Genomic DNA, 20,517 nt, shown 5'->3' on the forward strand with positions numbered 1-20,517 from the left:
CAGCTCTGATCTTACATCCTGTCACATTAATGATTCAAGGCACTCAATATAAATATTAAAACTAATAGCTTCACTATTCAGCTATTACTCCATCATTCCCTGAAATCATCATAAAACATTCAGAGCCTTTTAGAAAATTTACACACTTGAATTTGATGGCAGGGAAAGGAGGCTGTCAAATCGAGGCCTGGAAGCTTAAATAATAGTGGAAAGCTGTTTATGGAACATGCTTTATTTATTCATTGTCTCAAAGTGAAGGGTTCAATTTAGACTGAGAGAGAGAGAGAGAGAGAGAAAGAGACAGAGAGAGAGAAATCAAAATCAAAGCACAGCTATCAAGGGAGAAGGCTGAAACATAACTCTTCCCACACTGTTCAGTTAAAAAAAAACCACAAAAAAACACCAGTCTATGAGAATCTCTGTGCAAGGTCAATCAATGGAAGGACTTTGGGTCCAAGAGCAGCTAATGGATTGTGAAGACACCTACTGGAGTTATGAATTTTTAAAGAGGCCTCCTTCAGGAAAGACCGCCATAAATCAATGATGACTTATTGGGAGGATCAATTATGCAAACTTTAAAACATTTAATGACAGATAATGAAGAGGTCTCCCGGGGGCCCCTTGCCACCACTGTCCCCCAGTCGCTGGTGCGACACGCTCCATGCAAAACTTTCAGTGCGGGGGCTAAATGACCCCGCCAGCCAGGCGTGCAAGCAGACTAATGCAGAGGGGAAAAAATCCATTTACACAGATCGTACCAACTCAGGCAATTTAAGATCATCGCTATGTGTAAAAAGGCAGTATCCTCCTTAATGAGCCTACTTTAAATATTACAATAATCACACCGTCCAGCAATCATGAAAAGCACTATTATTAAAATGCCTGGATTAAAAAAGAAAAGAAAAAGTGCACACACATACACATACAAGCACAGTATGCTTTTCCAGGTGTCCTTTAAATACAGGAAATGGACAATCATAATAACAGATTTTTGTTTTAGGTTGTTGTTTTTCAAAAGAGTACTTGCAACATTTCTAAAGCTCATTATAAAAATGCCCCCAGGCTATCCCATGTGGCTTATATAAAATCATTGAGCACCAAACAATGTTTAAGCAGGGCCACATCACATTAAGACTCATTGAAAACCAGCCCCAGTACCCAGAGTCCCCATTACCCTGTCTTCTCATGTATACATTAAGCATTTGAAAGGGGCTTTACTACTTTAGATGAATCTTTGTTTATTGTCAATTAACCCATTTTTAAGGAGGTTGCTCACATTGCATTTTTAATCACACTTTGATCATTTGAGCTGCCTACTGGTCACAGTAAATGCAGATGCTCAGCAGTTCAGGATTATTTGGAATAAACCAATACAATTACAGTGCTAAAACAAACATGCCTGGATAGTTTTTATCTACACATAAACAATACAGTTACCTTGATGACACACTCATTTCTGAATGACAGTGATGAAAGATATGCTTGTCAGTAAATCAATCTGTTCTACATTTTGAAAGCTGTTGTTCATTTTATAACAGCTGATATGGAGACTAAGTTGAAATAAACAGTCTGCTAAGGGGTATAGCAGTATGTCAGACACAAAGGGAATATCACTTTTTTCTCTCAGTGCTTTTTGTCCATGACAGTGAATCCCATCACCTTTTCATCTGAAAAAAGGTCCAAATTTCACACAAGGAACAAAAAGAATCACTCACAGGAAATTATTTTCTGGGGCTGGGGTCAGCCTGTGCATTCATACTGTGTGTTCATGGTGGCAGATTCATTTTTTATTAATTGCTCTCATTTCTGGATCAATCCCATTGACGATTCTTTCCAGATGTTTGCGTGCGTCTCAGGAGTGTCTCCACGGCCACGCGAGGATGCATCACAGACCTCACATCTGTCCTGCCGGCATCAATCAGATCGTGCCCGCTTTAACAACTTCTTTACCACATTGGCAGAAAAAGGGCTCTTTCATACCGAGTGTCATTTGAAGCCTTTTTTATGCATATGTACTGTACATATAAAATGCACTTTGAACACTGGCTGTGGCATAAGTCTTCCAGCAGAGTATTTAAAGGCATTTGTGTTTTTCCAACCATAATGCCAAAAGGCCATTTGCTTTCTCTCATGTGAATAAAGAAGGTAAAAAGCACTTATCCACTTTTTTTTAAATGGCCTTCAGTGATTGCCATTTTTCCTTTTTCAAATGTACCTCTGAGATTTCAACTCATGGATATGATTTAACAACATTTTCTGGCTAGTTTTTATTAATGAAAACTTTCAAAGGGATTGTCTATCCCTTTTTATTTTCAAAACTCCTGAGTTCTGTTCAACACAAATATCATGACAGTTTAGTACTAAGTGCTGTGGACCTACATACACTTGCTTATTCTTTATCTGTTCCTCTTCTGTAGCCCATGTATGTATAAGTCGGTACGTATGCCTGTTCAAATCTTTCAGTGCATTGCATTTAAAATATGTTAAAATAACAATAATGCAAGGTAATAGGAGGTGAGTGATCTCATTTAAAACTGCAAGCTATTCTTTACAATATTAAAATGCATGAGGAGGTAGGACTGATATACTTGTCCCCTGCCTGATGAAATGGGGGGGGGGGGGGGGGGGGGGGTAGTTTTTTTGGCTCCATCAGTCTGTTCGTCACACTATAGTACTATGTGTCTGCCACAAGGTGTCAACCAAGACATTATAACGCAGGCGTAGTCTCTCCATTTGACCAACAGCATAACTAACGCAAGCAGCCAGGAACTTATCTAGCATGTAGTGCAGCAAGTAATTCATTTATTTCACATTTAAATATTTATTTTGGGACTATGCGAATCAAGAAGAGGCATGGGATAGCTACACTGTTTTTGCTTGCCTTCATCGCTAACTTCATTCATTCATTATCCTAACCTGCTTATCCTGAACAGGGTCGCAGGAGGGCTGGAGCCTATCCCAGCATACATTGGGCGAAAGGCAGGAATACACCCTGGACAGGTCGCCAGTCCATCGCAGGGCACACACACCATTCACTCACACACTCATACCTACGGGCAATTTAAACTCTCCAATCAGCCTAACCTGCATGTCTTTGACTGTGGGAGGAAACCGGAGTACCCGGAGGAAACCCACGAGAACACGAGGAGAACATGAAAACTCCACACAGAGAGGCCCCGGCCGACGGGGATTCGAACCCAGGACCTCCTTGCTGTGAGGCGGCAGTGCTACCCACTGCACCATCAGTGCCGCCCATCGCTAACTTATGAAGCACAATTTTTGTAACTACAACTATTTAACAATCTTGCCAAGATTGCAAGCAAGATGTTAGCTGCTGTGCACTGGAAAGATTTAAGCAGTTAACTTCTAAATTAATGTATCCATTCCCAAATTATAGTTAGCTTGCTAGCTAGCTAGTTTTAAAAGGTAGAGGTATTGTACATGTAGCTTAGCTTTACCCAATACAATATAAATTATTTATTTTCCTCAACTTGTGAGCAGTTTTGCTATTATTACAATGTTTTTCTGGCAAGGAACCAAACATGAGCATTATTCTAATCAGCAGGTTGATACATTTTTATTCTATTAGGCTTCAGAAAAATGGCACCAAAGAAGTGGATTGCTTATGCTTTGCTAAATATTATAATAGCACCAAAGCAGTGATAACATACGTAGTTATATACCAAACCAGTATTCTTCAATGCAAATTATAATCTATATAATGGATATATATTTAGAATTTGTGCTTTGGTCCACATTGTACACTGTACGTCTGCTAAGTAAACTACTACACTAGACAGGCAGATGAGATGTTCCTTTTTTCGCAACTGGATTGTAGCTACCAAGCTGTAAGTTGCCATGTTCTGCGATCTACATGGCATTCATCAACAGCAAATACTGCCGCTCCACAATGCTAATTCTTTAGTTTAGCATTTAGCTAGTGTTTACTATTTGCCTGTTGTCAGTATAATGGTACAGAATGTTTATTAGTGTATTGAAAACCTACAAACAGCAGCCAGATTGAAATGCTGCTTTTAATTTCTTTGTTCTGCATTTGTGTGTCTGCTTGTGGACATGTTCCTCACAGAGACAACCAAACAGGCAAGCCGAGATAGTATACTCCTGTTTAATAAAATTGTAAACAGCACATATCAGGCACTGAAAGATGTTAGGGAAAAATCTTGACACACAGAGTGAACTCCATTAAATGCTAAGGCCAGAGTTATGGACAGAAAATTGTCCAGCAATTAAGTGAGCGGCTCGAGAAAAAAGCTGCAGTCTGACTGACAGAGTCCGAGCTCCTGTGCAGGTACAACCTCATGCCTCACTGAGCCCGGATACGAAAGATGACCCAGAGCAGGGCCAAAATGTTTACTAGCAGATGCGTTTTAAGAAATCTTCCTTAGCTGGTCATGGCAGCGGAAAATTCCCTGCTGTTAGGTGCATCTACAATTCACTGCTCTCCCAATCCACCTACAAAAATCCTGACCTTTAAAGAAATGATGGAGAAGCTGGTGGTACATTTTTCTCTACCTTTCTCTCTCTCTTGCTCTTCTCCCCCCCCCCCTCTCTCTCTCTCTCTCTCTCTCTCTCTCGCATAGCATTGAAGCTTGCTCTGTTTTAGGCTGGGAGGCAAATACTGGCCCCCTTTGCTTCCTATTTCACATCACTTTTAAGTCTGGTTCTGGCCAGCCCCTTAAGCACTTGGCCACTGTGCCGTGTCTCACATCAGGAGCTATGATTTGGGATTTGCTGATGACATAAACTTCGCCTGGCTGATGGCTGTTCAGGCAGTTTGCAAACCAAACTCAATAAAGTGTGAGACAAAATGGGCCAAACTTGCTGACGCCACACTTAAATGCCACTTTCCAACATGCAAAATGGATTGGCTGTTTTCTCATTACTGAGACTGACATAAATTGCAATGTGGCATTAAAAGTGTGTCAACAGTATGAGCGCATGAACATACATATATCTGTGTGTATGTGTACTGTATGTGTGAGGGCGTATATTGCGGGTGTGTAAAAGGATGGATGGATGCATCACATTTGACTACTCTCACATGCTACTTTCATGAAAACCTACCATTGCCGTGGTAACTAGACGGAATCTGATTATTTCAGCGGCAAATAATTTTAAAGCTAGAGATCTCATTCGTGCAGTATATCAGCAGAGCCACTGAGAAATATTTTAAATATTTTAAAATGCATGACATTTTTTGTTTTGTTCTTCATTCAAAAAAATGTAAGATATATTTAATTAAATATGTAATTTAATGAAATGTATGTAATTTAATTAAATATACAATGTATGATATTGCCTACACTAAACAAATTATACACCTATTTATTGAAAACAATGATGGCAATATATTAAAAATAGTATATTCCTATTGCATTACATTTAATCAATATTACTTGTCATATAAAATTTTACCCCTTAAGTATCACCGCTTTTCTTAAAGGTACAATAGGTAATTCCGGACTCCTAACGGTCAAGAGAGGAATTACAGCAACAATTACAAACCCTTCCCCTTCTCTGTGAACAGTTTTTGCTGAAGCGTAACAGCGTGTGTATTGAAAATGCGACGGTTTTGTTATGCAAGTGAAAAAATGCTATGTTCTTTTTATGCAATCATAACAAACTAATGGAAACATTATTTAATTCCCTAAAATGTCACTTCAATACCATACCAATAGCTGCTCCTAGGCTGGGCAGAAGTTATACTGTATTGTTTTTGCTCATGTATGAGGATCACGTCTATACCGTGCAACTGCATTACCGATACTGGTCAGAGAACCTTTTTACGTGGGCTCATCATGTTCCGGAGAGCCTATACAAAACATAGATAATAGCTTTCCTATGTACAAGCACTTTTGTAGAAGTATGCAACAACGAATCGGAAGACAATGATAATACCTCCAGAGAAATTAGAAGTAAACAAAGGACATTCTATTGATGTTTCTTGGAGTTAGCATGTTTTTAGAATTGCATTATTATACATTTGGCCTGCTGGACCCTTGCCGTGAAAGTGACACTGACATTACCTTATTATGTGGTGTATATAGATTTCCAAAATGCAGAGAAGGCAAGATCCACCTACATTTGCTACAAGATAAGGAAGTGTTGTTGCTAAAGCAATGGCATCTAAAAATAGGTTATACAGATTGAACCGTGCGTTTTAATGCCTTCAAATGGTATAAAAAAAGTAAATAAAGTGCAACTATTTTTTGATAGCTTTTAGTTCCATATTTAAAATGTATTGGAAACATTACACATTCAATTCCAAATCAAAGCATTAACAAATTTTATATTATTCTTTTATAGGAAGCAAGGAAATGGAATATTAATCTGTTTAAAAAATTTGCAATGTCAACATTTTTCTCTTCAAACTGAAACATTACGGAATGAACTGAAGAAATTTTTCAAGATCTAACTTCACTTTATATTACTGAACTAATATTTAGTTGCATAACCATTGTTTTCGATAACTGCTGTGCATCTGTGTTGCATCGAGTCAACCAACTTCTGGCACCTAGAAACAGGTATTTCACCCCAGGATAAACAAACTACATTCCACAGTTCCTGTGAATATTTGGGTTTTGCTTCAGAAACTGCATTTTTAATGTTACTCCACAAGTTTTAAACAATGGTGCTTTACAGGGGCTTCTTGCTGATAGCTTAGCTTTGATCAAACGTCTTCTGACTGTAACAGCACTTACAGGATCATCTTTGATCTTTCTGGAGCTGATGAATGGCTGAATCTTTGCCATTCTTACTATTCTTAGATCCGTTTTAACAGTAGTTGCTCGTTGTCTTCCACGTGTTTCGGGTTTTTGTTGCCATTTTAAAGCATTTGAGATCATTTTACCTGAGCATCCTATAATTAGCTGCACTTCTTCCTCTGAACAATGTTTGGTATGGCCCATTTTACTTAGCAATTTAGAAGGAAATATATTCTATAACAATGCATGAAACATTTGCTTCCCTGCTTCCTTAATAAAGGACAATTAATGACACCTGAGTTCTCTAATTCAACTCCACACTGCTATTATTTTGAACACACCCCTTTCAGTGAATGAGTCAATTACTCAGAACAAGTCATGACAGTTGGATCTGTTGTTTTTCTATTACACTGCTACATCTACAAGTAAATTATTTGCCATGCAGAAATATCACTACCAATAACAGTGGTTCATCAGGTTACTGATGTTGTACTCTTTTTTTGAACAGCACTGTAGGTGCAGCATCAGACAGCTAGCTAGTTTGTCCGTGATATCGAAGGATCTTCCTATTAGGCGTACCATTCAGTTACAGACTACATGTACAACTTAGTCTGTTTGCATTCAGATCTTATTGCATAGGTATCTGTTTTGTCTTTATTGATTAACTTCCTTAAGTTGCTTCCTCCTGCATTTTCACTAGTTTCATAAACATAGGCAACTGTGACGTTCCTCACTGAGGCTTCTATCTGAAAGTCGTAAAGATGTAAAGCAATGTAATAGTTAGCAAGCAACACACTGGTTAGCCAAGGAATGTGTCAAAAAGCGAGTTAACTATCGTTTTACACCAATCAAAGGTAATGTAACTATGTACATAAATCCATTATATGTTGACGTGCAATGTATATACAGCAAAACGATGCATATATTGTTTACTAGTCGCCATAGATCACCGTTTTATCTTCATGTTGCTAATAGGAATACATGCATTCAATGGCCCACCAGGCTTTGTTTGAGGTTTGTTTGTTATTTGAAGCCTACATGAATCACATGACCACCTAGTTTTCTGACCCTCCATTGATGCAACTCTCTCGTTCTATAGCTCTGCTCCAGACAATGTTATAGATAATGTGGTAATCATTCATTGGAACAACACTATGTCAATATTTAATTCTGCCTCTTGATTGGACGCATGCCTCCCTTCAAGTTTACGTGTTTTGGCCAATCACATATCAGTAGTGAAAGAAATTAAATATATTTGCTTGATATAATAAGACCTAAGACCTTAATTAAGGCACAGCAAGGATTTGTCTTCCCTGTTCTACGTTTTCTACAGTCTATGGTCAGTCTGCCTCACCCAAGGGCACCACTTGACTGCACTTTGTGACTGCGGGTGTCATGTCAGAATTTCAATAGTGGATCTTTCCTAAAGGTGAAAAATGATTGACTATGATAGTGAGATCATTTTAACTGTTTACTTTTTTCTTATTTTGATCTCTCTCTTGCCTCTCACAGTAGAGGGGGCAGTGTCTTCTCTGCCTCTATGGACGATCCTGCTGATGGTGCTTCATGCTGACCCCAAACATCAGTGCTCTCCTTCTTCTTAAAAATGTTCCAAACAGTTTGTTTCGGTAAAACCTGTTGTATTGTCTACTTGGTCTCTGCCTGCTTTTTATTTCTTGTTTCTCAGCCTGGCTTCCTTGACTTTCACTGGCACAACACTGGTCCTCATGTTGATAAAAACAGACGCCAAAGGCAATCAAAAGCGTAGAATCAAGGCTAGATAGTGCATTTATTAGAAAGCATTCAGTAAGTAAGCGATTTAATACATCTGCATCTGACTAATCAAAAACAGCTGAAAGGCAACCGTCCAATTACTTTCGGTACCCTAAAATAGGGGGGACTATGTATAAAGAGGGATGTGATTCCTAAACACATCACGCAATATGGGTGTATATGTCAAATCCAATGTGCTGGACTACAGAGCCAAAAGAACAGAAATTGTATTAACTTTCCAAATACATACGGACTGCACTGTATATTCCATATGTATGGTTGAGCATGTATTACAACATTACAACAGACATTAGTTATATCTATTCATGATGTGCACAGATGACATTAACTCAACTAAATTATGTGTGGTATCTAAATAATGCAACTAAATTTAATGCAACTAATATTATTTCCAGATCACAGGTCATTTCCAGGCAAACACATAAATGAAAATATCTGTATAAAACATGTTATTCGTGCATTTCAGAATAGGGGTCAGATACTCTCCTTTCGTCTATAAAGTCAGAAATAAAGAAACAATGATGGTACATCTGTAGTGAGTATAGGCTTGAAAATGCTATCCTGGGATTTTGTTTTTTTGTCACATCAACCATACACAAAGTCATTAGCCTTGTGCATTCCATAAGAAACACACAAAGGCTCTGCACCCGAAACCACAGTGGACAAACTGAAGGTGAGGTTTATGATTATGTCCTGACCTCTTAGGCTTGCTTATGTCATGCCTCAATCCTCATGCTCATATAAACACACATATCATTTTCATAGGTTTTGGTCAACTCCATTCTGCAGGGTAGTACCAAGGAATAATGAGGTAGCATGCATGATAGCTGAACAAATGGCAGCTTTTATTGATCACTTAAGGAACAAACACAGGAAGATACTGGTTTTACGCTCTCAATGACGCATCTAAAGAGACACAGATAATCCTCTTGTGTGTAACAAACTCATTCAATTTTTCTTCTCCTCAGTAGACCCATAAGGACTCCTCAGCTCATGCATTGTAGCTGACAGTTATGAAAGCCTTTTGGTGGTAGACCAGGATGCCATGGGTATTGGTTAGGGATTTAATGTCAGAACACGCTGATACAAATCAACATGATGAATCCCGCTTAGCAGTCACCAAAGTAAAGAAAAACCTGATGTGGAATTAATGTTATTTACCTTATTACCGCCGCAATGGGAGTAATGAATAATTATTGTTGACTAATCAAACAATCATCTTGTTATATCAATTAACTTCTCTATGAATTCATTTTAATGTGAAATATAAATATCAGAAAAACCAAACACATCTTCAGGCAGGCTCAGAATCATCACATGTTTCAGTAAAGACATGTAGGTGCCTAGCCATAGCACAATCCCAGAACTTCCACCCAAATGATCAGTATTGCTGGGTCAAACCTGGCCTAATGGCTTTATGGGTGGTGTCAGTTCCCAAGTGGATAACTGACTGCGTGGTCAACCATACGTAAGAGTGAAAGGTCTCACAACAGGCAATCAGGCTGGCTAATCAGGCAAGCATGCCTTCCAGGCAGGCATACCAATCAATCAATTATTCAATATCTAAACTATTACAACAAACTCAAGACAATCTCAAACACAGCAGTTGTTCCATTAACTCAGATATCCTGTCACTATATGAAGTCATAGATTATGAAATTCAGAATAACCTTTTTTTTTTTCTTTTTGAGAAGAAATTTCAGGAAGTTAAATATTGTTAGAGGGTAATCTATTAATGTGCAAGATAATGTTTACTTGCTACTCATTTCAGAACCACAGTCTTATGTTTACTGGACGATTGCATGCTGTGGCCAGGTTTTCTCTTGAGGGATAACAGGCCCGGGGCATTGTTTTCCTTTGAAATTTCCCATATGAGCAGTGGTGGGATGACACAACCCCTTTACTCTGACTACCTTAAATGTACTGGTCCGCAAGCAACCGAACAATGCACACACTGGCCGGCTGTAGTGCACCAGTTATAATTATACACACTAAGAACCTACTTTTCAGGAGCCTGCAATGTGTATTCTTCGAGAAAACAACCACTGTTCTCAATAATATATGAGAAACATTCTATGGTCCCACACAAAGGCTAAAAGTGCTGAAACTGTCTCATCCGCCACATGTGTAAAGAATACAGTCACTCCAATGCTTTGGCATAGAAGCTGGGGAATAAATGTGAAAAGAAAGAGCTGAAGGAGGAGTTCAACAATGTATAAATGTACAAAGCCTGGACAAATACCTTTTTGTGGGGACAGTTTTCATCCTCACCAATGTTAATGCAGTAATATTTATTAAATAGGTTGGCGTTAGTTCATCAAATTCACATTTTGCTTAAAACCATGATTATTCATTCAATAATCCAGGTCTGAAGTGGTATTTGAAAACAAAACTTTTAGAGCGATGGACACTGGGTTTCATTACACAACTATGGCCTTTGGTGTACTAAGAAGTTGGAGTACTTCATGGCATTCACTGCCTGCTCCAGGACTTTCCTAGCACAATCAATAGTAGGAGAAGCATGACCTTTGTATTGGTTCACCAAACATCTAATCATTGAATTTAATCCAACTGTCAGGCAGTTATTTATTGACCTTTAATTATTGTATCAAGCAGGTGTTAGTCTTTTTAGTTTTCCCCTGGTTTCTGAATGTAAAATGACCTCAATAAATGTTATAAAGAAGGAAAATGTTCTGCATATTCCTCCCGTCTCATCAAGCTGCAGAAGCTCCGACTCTGTGCAGTTTATTTTTTTGTAAATGTGATGACAAGGCACAGTCAACGGCTGTGTCGGTGACACGAAGCCCCTGAGGCGAGGTCATTGCATCAGGCCCCTGTGTCCTGGGGCCTGGCCCCTGGGAGCCCTTGGACACACGACTCTGTGCTCCTCCGACGCACCGTGAAATCCCACAGATGAGGCGCTAACGGTGCCCTCCTCCTCCTCTTCGTCCAGCCGTTTCCGGGATCAGTAGGGCCCTGCTCTGACCCTGCTCATCCTGTGAGTCAACAACCCTCACCCTCCTTCCCCCACCCGCTCCACCATCACCATGGGCTCTGTCTTGCCCCGCGAACCTGCGCTGACCTGGAAGTCAGCCCAGCACGCCCACAGGGTTGCCCTTCCCCAAATAAATTAAACTGCTGCAATTGAGGAAAATAGCAGAGGAAAGGAGAACCTGTGTGTTGGCAGTTACACTTTAATTAGCCAACTGGGCTTTTGAGGCCTTGAGAAACAGCAGCCTGATCCGGCCTCCTTAATCCCAACCTGCCATAAACAAGTCCCACCACTCTGCAGCCCCCTGTCCGACCTGAGGAGGGGGAGTTGGGGGGGTCGGGGAGGGGGGGATGGTTGGTCCCAAGCATACCTGTCAAATGAACTAAATCTTGTTTCAATCTCCCCCCAAAGGCTTTGGTGAAACAATTTTTAATCCTGCACACCTTATTAGATGCATGATATTATTGATTTTTCCACCCCTTCCTTTTTTATGGACAGGCAGTTATCTTCCAAAGGAAAATAAAAAGGGCTGTGATTTAAACTGGCTGTGGAGAACATAGACAATAGCCATGGATACAGAGCGTCTCTGCTGCTCTGATGTGCCTTTAGCTGCTCGTGGAACATGCCATAAAAATGATCAAAATCTCTTACCATTGCATTTCCCATTTCATATTCAATCAAACTGTGTTGCTCTTGGAGGACATGAATACCAAATATATGTCTGCATGGTCACATAAAACTGTGAATAGCTACACATTTTCACTGTGGTTGTGACACATGAATAGACACAGGATCTTGATTTGAGTATCAGTGTTTCCTACATAAAATCAGAGCAGGAAAAAGAAAAGGGGGAAAAACAGTTACTTTAAACAGGGCCGGCAAAAGCAAAATTAGTAATATGCATTTCTGACGATATCTCACATGAGTACGATGAATTTAGAACCATGATAGGGACAAGCACACCTCGTGAGAAAAAAAGAAAAACGTTTCTAAAGAGACGCCGTGATCACAAAATGGAAGCCCTAATATATGAAGGACACATTTCTGTCCTGTCATCCGGCTGTGAAACTGAGGAAAGTTCCACGGTCGGAAAACAAAGAGACACCCTGTCTGTTTGGAGCCCGGCGGAAGGTATGTATGTAGTGACAAGCAGGCGTCACAAGGTACAGCGATTTTATTGTCCAAGTGTCAAAGCAGGCCGCCTATCAAAAACGGACACGGAAAACATAATTTCCGGGTGTGAAAAGCCGTCACCTTCATCGCCGTCCCTCCCCGCCACCCCAACGTCCCTCCTTCAGGCCTGTTTTCGACTGGGAAGGTGAAATCCGCGGCATCCATTACGCCTGTCCGTTTAGCTGGAAGGATTAAGTGTTTTCTCTGATACCTGATTGGGACAGACGTGGCCTCTTCATCTTCCCGCGGAAGGGAGGCGAGCGCCATTAATCAACATTGCCGTTGTTGTGGATTTGCGGGGAAGATGCGGCAGATGCTCTTCCAGGAAGACTCCCCTTTGGCTCTCATCGTGATGGAGAGCTTGACAAATGTGAAGCCCGTGCGCTCACCCCACTCACCCTCATCTGCGCAATTCGGGGCCAAGTCGGAGCGCGTTATAATTATAATCATTAGTTGTTTTCGTCGGCTAACTTCTGTCGTCGTACTCTACTCCTGCCGCGAGCGAAACACTTTAAACACTGCTGCTTTTCCCGACTACTGTGTGTTCTGTGCATCCAGGCTATCTGTATTATGTCCATTTGGAATGTATGATCTGGCAGAAGCCTTCTAGTAAACATGGCATCCTTCTGAGCAAGGTTAAATTACGATCGGCTACGAACCCGATAAATATGCATGCGGTTTCCTATCATTCATGCATCAGATCACCATGTAAGACCTTGGTGTTGGGTCCCAGGCCTTGGAGAGACGTAACGAGCCAGCCAATGAGCCCCGCCGCCACGGCCCCGTCACCCGGATCTCAGTGCACCGTCCTCTTTGGGGCGTCAACACACGTTTAACCATTGGAACCTGCCCGTAATTTAATGCTGTTACGTTCAATAAGTACAGCGGCCCTATAGGCAGTGTACAGGGAGTGTCTGCAGCCACTCCCTGTTGTCATGGATGGGCGGTGTAGGAGGGGGGAAGGGGGGGTGTGTGTGGGGCGATGTGGCAGGTGTGTGAGAAATGGAACCGGATTCTCCCTGCATCTCCCTGCACACATCTGCGGTGCTACCCTGCTATCACTGCCCTGGTGTAAAATCCAGCTACAGTATGACCAGCTTGAAATAAGCTACCGGCTGTTTCAAAACATAGCTTGAGCTGGTCAAAACATGTTGAATATGGAGCTGGTCAACCTGCTTCCAGCTGTGTCAAAGCCTAGTTTCTAGAGCAGGGTGCACTTTCCTAATCCACTGGAGGAATTTAATCTGGTTTGTGTCGTTTGTTTTATGAGTACAGGAAGTATTTTTACAACAATTGTTTTGCTATATTAAATCAAAGATGCCTCACTGTTGTGGTGGGGGGGGGGGGGATCCAATCTGTTGAAATCCTTTGCAGGCCAGATGACTTCCGCTCCAGCACACTGATGGTGGGAGAGCTATTTTCATGGTTTATTTAGCAGAGAGTCAGTTTGATTAGCGGGAGCAGAGATACTTCACAGCTGCACACAATGTTCGTCTTAGGCTTGTCATTCGAGGGGGCAGCTTCAGCAAGACAGGACAGGCAAGGGACAGGGCTTAGGTATGCCGCGCTAAGCTTTGGGAGCGGCTGAGACTCCGCGAATGAATCACATGTGGCCTGTTTATTGAAATGCACTAGCGGTGACATTTCGGGGGGCATGTTTGTTCAGAGGTCCCCCTCAACATTACAGCTGAGCATCGCATCTCAAGGGCAGGGCTAGCTTAAAGGTATGCTAAGTTATTGTCAGTGATCTCCACGTTACATTAGGTCATGCGGGGAAATGGTCTCCCTCTGTTAGTGCAGCCGGTTAGCGCACAGCTCCCAAAACTGGTAAGAAGTGTTTGGCCTAAGGATAGAGAGTGATTCCGCACCCCATTCCTGCAGTCTCCTCACACTGCAAAATATCGGAGGCAGATCGGGGACCCTGACATTAATCTACACGCAAAGCAGGTTTCGGTGGTGGAGGACAGAGCGACCATCTGTCTTCGTAAGAAAATAAACACACTGTCTTCTAGCAGACCTCCCAATGGCGAAAAGGTATTAACTTTTCATTTTTAGCTAAACCCTTTTTATTGCGCATATTTGCATCAGGCTAGGCCGCTGAGCAAATATAAAATCATAGCAACTTGGAAAATATGTTCTTATTTCTTAATCCCCAACAAAACCCCCTACTACCACCCCTGACACCACAGCACCTGAACTCCCATGACTCTCCGCAGAAAAATAAACAAAAATAGACTGACACCCTTTTCCAATATTTACCATTCCTCCAATTGACGATTTTTGCCCTTGCTGGCAAAAAGTCGCCATTCGTGCCTTTCGCTCAGATGCACTCGTCCGCCTGCCATCGATTCCGCCGCGGCCTGATTAACGACGCACGCATATGGATCTTGCGCCGAAAGTAACTTCTTCATTGATCACGCCTGTCGCCACAGAGAGAGCAGGTGGGCCCTCGCAATGTGCCACAACAATTTGAAACATCGGTCGTTGCAGGGCCAGAGATGTTAAGACAGACAATTCATGGGCAGCCCATCACCTGTCAGATGCAGACAACAGCTTCTGGAAACACATCAGCTCTGACCCACTGTCACCCCGATCGCAAGCAAACACCTTCCCCCAAACGACAGACTTAACACATTTTCAGTTTTCCGCTTTCAGACTTCCACTTGGGAGTTGCTTAGAGGAAAGTAATTTCTCCCTGATATTTAGGGAGGAGAAACTGAGGAGAACAGATGCTCAAATGGCCGGGAGAGGTCAATGTGGCAGTTTCAGGTGCATCGCGGAGATCTCCAGCATGAACCGACGAGCCGCCCCGGTCTCCCCATTACAGTATGTCACACATGCGCCATCACGTGAATTAAGTTGCAATTAAGGGCCGGTTGATTCCGTGGTTCGAGTCGGTTTTACTGTGCCACGTTCTTGCTTCGGAAGGAATCGGAATGGCTTTTCTACATTTACAGGGCAATGAAATATTAATGTCACATGAAAACAACCACAGAACACTGTCTGGTATATGTTTTTATAGCAATCTACATTTTGAATATTTATAAGGCGATGAAAGCATTGTATTGTAAGCAGGAGTTCTTCCCTAATTTAATAAGCAGTTTACAGGTCCGTAACATTAATTTAGGGCACACTTACTGAGGCTTTACTGGCTTCACTGGACACATAATTGTCTTGGCATGCTGCAGGGCTTTCATTGGGAACTTTAAATTGTGATCAAATATCATGCTTACTGAAATTATTCAACTTAAAACAAGCTCGACAAGCACATTTGCGAAACCAAGTCTCTCAAACAGGATTTTCTTTCCCTTATTTCCCTGTTTATTTTAAAAGCCCTGTGTTATTATAATATGCATGCAAGATTTTAAAATACAAACACAGCATATTTCTCCTCACATTTGCATATGGAGTTAAACAACACATATGTTTTTTTAATTAGTAAATGTCCAGCCATGAAAAGCATGTCCACTATTAATAGTGAGTCATAGCTAGTTGCAGCTCCCCACATTAAATGCAAAATACTCTCAATTAGTACCCAGTTTGTAATTAATGATTAGTATTTGGGTCAGCCTTTGAAGTAATTCAAGCCTTAATTTTTGTGTATTACTTTAACTTGAGATTATTTTGAATTCTAGTATGATTCTCCAAACTACAAAGATGCTGTCAACTTGATCTGAGTGACTTCAAATGCTCCCCTTAGTAGGTTATAAAGAGAAGAACATCTAATTTTCTATTCCTGGTCAACCATAGGTTATTTCTCCAAAGAAGACCTGGCAAGACTGCCCTTGTTAACTCCATAATAATCATTTTTATGATGGAACACTGTAGCCGCACGCCCACTTGCATGCTGTGTACAAAGGGCCAAGTCAGTTCAGGTTTAAAATCAATTGAAGTGCTAATATGCTCCACAGAGAAAGACCAACCTATGTGTTCGACCTCATGCCAGACCTCGTTTGCATTTCCAGGGAGATAATCTCTACTTCGGCTTTCTGCAGGCAAAATAGTAATACAGTGGGCAACATTAAAGAGACACAGGGCCAGGACGTGTCTGCCCGTTGTTTCAAATTGTCCTCCTTTTCTCACGTTTAGCTGTCTTTCTTCAGCCGAATCCCAGCTTTAACAGATAAATGTAGCAATCCCAGCTTTATCAGATACATTTATTTGTCATTCTGATAATTCATATGGAGGAAAGCTAGACGTGACAATGTGGGCTCATTGATGACTTTAGCGGGGTCAGACACACATTCGTGTCACAGGGTTAATTGTATCGCGGCAGACTTCAAGAACACAGACACTCAGTTTTCCGCAGATGCCAATCTGACCGGAATTGATCATTAAAGCATCAATGTTTTATCTTTGAAAATGGTGCACTGATAAATATAAAAATACGAGGGGTCATGAACTGATAACCAAACCATGATGGAAATGTAGAAATGTAAATTGCTTCTGTCCAAAAGACAGGAGCCTCCTGTGCCAAATTGCTCGGCTGGTACAATGCCAAGTGTCAGATCATTTATGTCAGAGCTGCCAAATTCTGCCACCTTGTTCTCACAATAGTGAGAAGAAAGACAAGACCCTGAGCCTCACAAAAGCCATTGCAATAAAAACTGTTCTCATTTAAAATGTCATTCGTCGGTAGGAGAAGATCCTTTCAGCACCGATTCTGCTATTTGAAGTCTTTGTCTCTGACTGCATGTCTAGTTCATATAAAAATCATCCAAATGAACTGTTTACCCTTATATTTTAAAATGTATAATTTACTCTCGCTCAGCGCGACAACGTGCAATTACTGTGGGCTGGCTGGCACTTATTCGTTTAGTGTATTTTCTATAATAAACTCCATTAATCAGCTGACAGATCAAAGGCTGACAGAGCAGAAGAGTTTTAAATATTTAAAACTTCACTATTCAAATCTTATCACAGATCAAAGCATTTAGCTTTAATTTTGTAAGTCATTTTACTGGTAGAAGCGGAGGCATACACAAAGATGCACACAAACTCCAATTAAATATCCTCGATTTTAAAAACCTTCTCTATTCATATTTTCATATTGCATATCTGAGTGTACCTTTCATTTTTGCGGCTGAACTGAATATGAGGAGTGGATGCAGGAAGAATTGATAATTACTTCTATAAATTGTTTATTTGAAGGAGCTTTTCAAATACATTTATTTTCAAAATAAATAAAAAACGAATATGAAATAAAAGGCATGTTGTGTATATAAAATAAAAAATAGCCTGTATCATACTGTATATTGCATTCAGTATTTGAGTCTTTTCCCCCAAAAACCCCTATATACCCCACAAACACGTATATAGCATGCACAATTATCCGGTACATCTTACAAAGATAAGATTTACAAACAATCCTATTATACTGCTGTACGTTTTTCTGTATCGATTCAGATTAATTTCCTTGTTCAAGGGTACAACAGCATTGTGCCTGTGGGGAATCAAACCTGTCCATTACACTACACAGCCACTGTGTTTTTCTCTAACATCAAAACTTTCCAATGATGGACTGCCAACAGCAAGGAAACTGTTCAACCTCTAAAAACCACCCTATTGGCTGAATGACTCATTACCACACAGAATGGTGTACGGTTGCACAGTAGCCTATAGGCACATTACTAGCCTAATATTCCGATGTTAAAACAGCAATGGAAACTGCAACTTGCTGTAAGGCCAGGTTTTGGTTGGTCTGAACACAAACAAATTCAGCTGCATTAAAACAGCAATATGGCAACAATTACCACGGCCACATCTAATTTAAAGACCAACCTGCCCAAATAGGTGCATGGTCGTTTGCGCCTATTTAACAGTCAATGCGAGTCCAGGAGAGGGCCCCAAGTATCTAACCACTTACAACAAAAGCCCTGGAATAAAAATGCTCCTCCTCACAAGGTTTAATATCAAATATTTTGGATGAAACAGACAATATGAACTCAAACACTTACAGTGTTTTTAATATTAATATGTAATACAAAGCCTGTGCCAGCTGCAAGTTGAAATCACAAAGACCACTCTTTTCTTCCAGATGTTTGACAGTGAAAACTTGACCTGGTATGCATGACTTAAGCCACCTCTTTTTTTTACTTGCTCATAGTCTGTTAATGTAAGGCCATGGGGATGACAAAATGATTCAACCTGAAAGAAAAAAAAGACTTAATATACACCTTGGCATACCTCTCCTTTAGAGTAAATTACTTTCTAAAAGGTGAAGACGTGGTAGCCGATAATTGGTCCCAATAAAATTGGTAATCTCATCCAATTAAACAATGACACTGCACTGGTTGTGATATAATTGGGGTTTTAAATCTGTCTTAACTTGACAAGTGTCTCATTGCAAGCCAGAAGCTAAAAAGTTCACTCATTTTAATTGTAAATTGGAATTCAGACAAATAGACCACAGAACCAGAACTGGATGACATCTCACCGGATTAGGAATAAGATAAAGACCTCCCACAAACAAGCAAAAAATTGAGAATGACACAGGAAATCACGCCTTAAGAAAATGCATTTGTGATTTCAGAATATGCTGAGCTGAAGAGAAATAACTGGAAAAGGGTACAGTTTTTGTCCTTAACTATGTTTGCAGGGAACACACCAGTTTACAGTCAGAAAACTTTGCAAGTCATACCTCTCCTCTGTTACAGTACTTGATATAATTGGTTTAACTGTTTGCACAATGTTCTTGTTTTCTCTAACAGAAAGGGAGAAACACGTCTCTGGCAGATAAGGAGGTGTTCATGTGGAACCAGATGGAGGAAAATTTAGTGACATTAACTGCTCTACATTTAAGGAATTGTGACAAGGTGAAGCACCTATCATTCGAAATAGCAGCTGTTTACTGTTTACAAAAATGGCTAAAGCAAAATGTGTTTCCATCAAAACCATGCCAAAATATCATTTTATATACTGTATATGAACAATGTGCTGGCATTTAACATTCAAGTTGACTGTGTGGTTGTACTGAATGCAACTGTACTATTATTGCATAACTAGTATTGTTGTCAGTTGCTCTTTTTCTTCTTATTGTCTTTTTTGTATCTTATTCAATGCATTTGAGTAAGCACTTTTTCTTTGATTATAACAAATATGGATTCAAGTTCAGTTAAGCAAACTGAAGTTAACTGATCGAACCCTGGGGAGATAAAATAATGATTTGTCAGTTTGAACTCTCCTAAGGGTAGTTTAATCAATGAGCTGGTCTGGGCTCATAATTACTGCTCCTTTTGCCAGTCTAAGAAGAAATCAATAAAGTCAAATATACAAAGCACGAGGCAATGCAGCTGCATTGTAAACAAAGAGATAGCATTCACCATGCAGACAGAACTATACTTGGCATTTCTACAACATGTGCATATGGTAATCACAAAAACAGCAGTGATAAAACCAACATGTTTGGTTTTACTTTTGAACTTACTTCACATACTAAGTTAATATATACCCAAAATGTACATTTATGTGGCATGTACGAATGTAAACATTTTATATACTTACTTTATTTTACACATTAAATTACATACAAAGCAGGACACTTCACATTTCTACTTGTGTGACACGGCTTTGTAAAGTGCAAAACTATGAACTCCATGAGCAAAAAACACAAACATTGTCTATATGCATAGGTCATTGTCATCCCACTGTATTCACGCTTACCTTAAAAGTGAATGGCTGGGTACACTACTCTATTCGTAATTGTTCTTCATAAAATGCAAATAAGATGAGTCAAATACATCTCCATAAAGCAATGGGATTGATACATGGGAACCTGCATCCTCTTTCACCGAAAAACCACATGGACTCTGGCTCCGGCCTCTGAACCGGTCA

The sequence above is a fragment of the Conger conger genome, chromosome 4 (assembly GCF_963514075.1).
Source record: "Conger conger chromosome 4, fConCon1.1, whole genome shotgun sequence".
Taxonomy (NCBI): domain Eukaryota; kingdom Metazoa; phylum Chordata; class Actinopteri; order Anguilliformes; family Congridae; genus Conger; species Conger conger.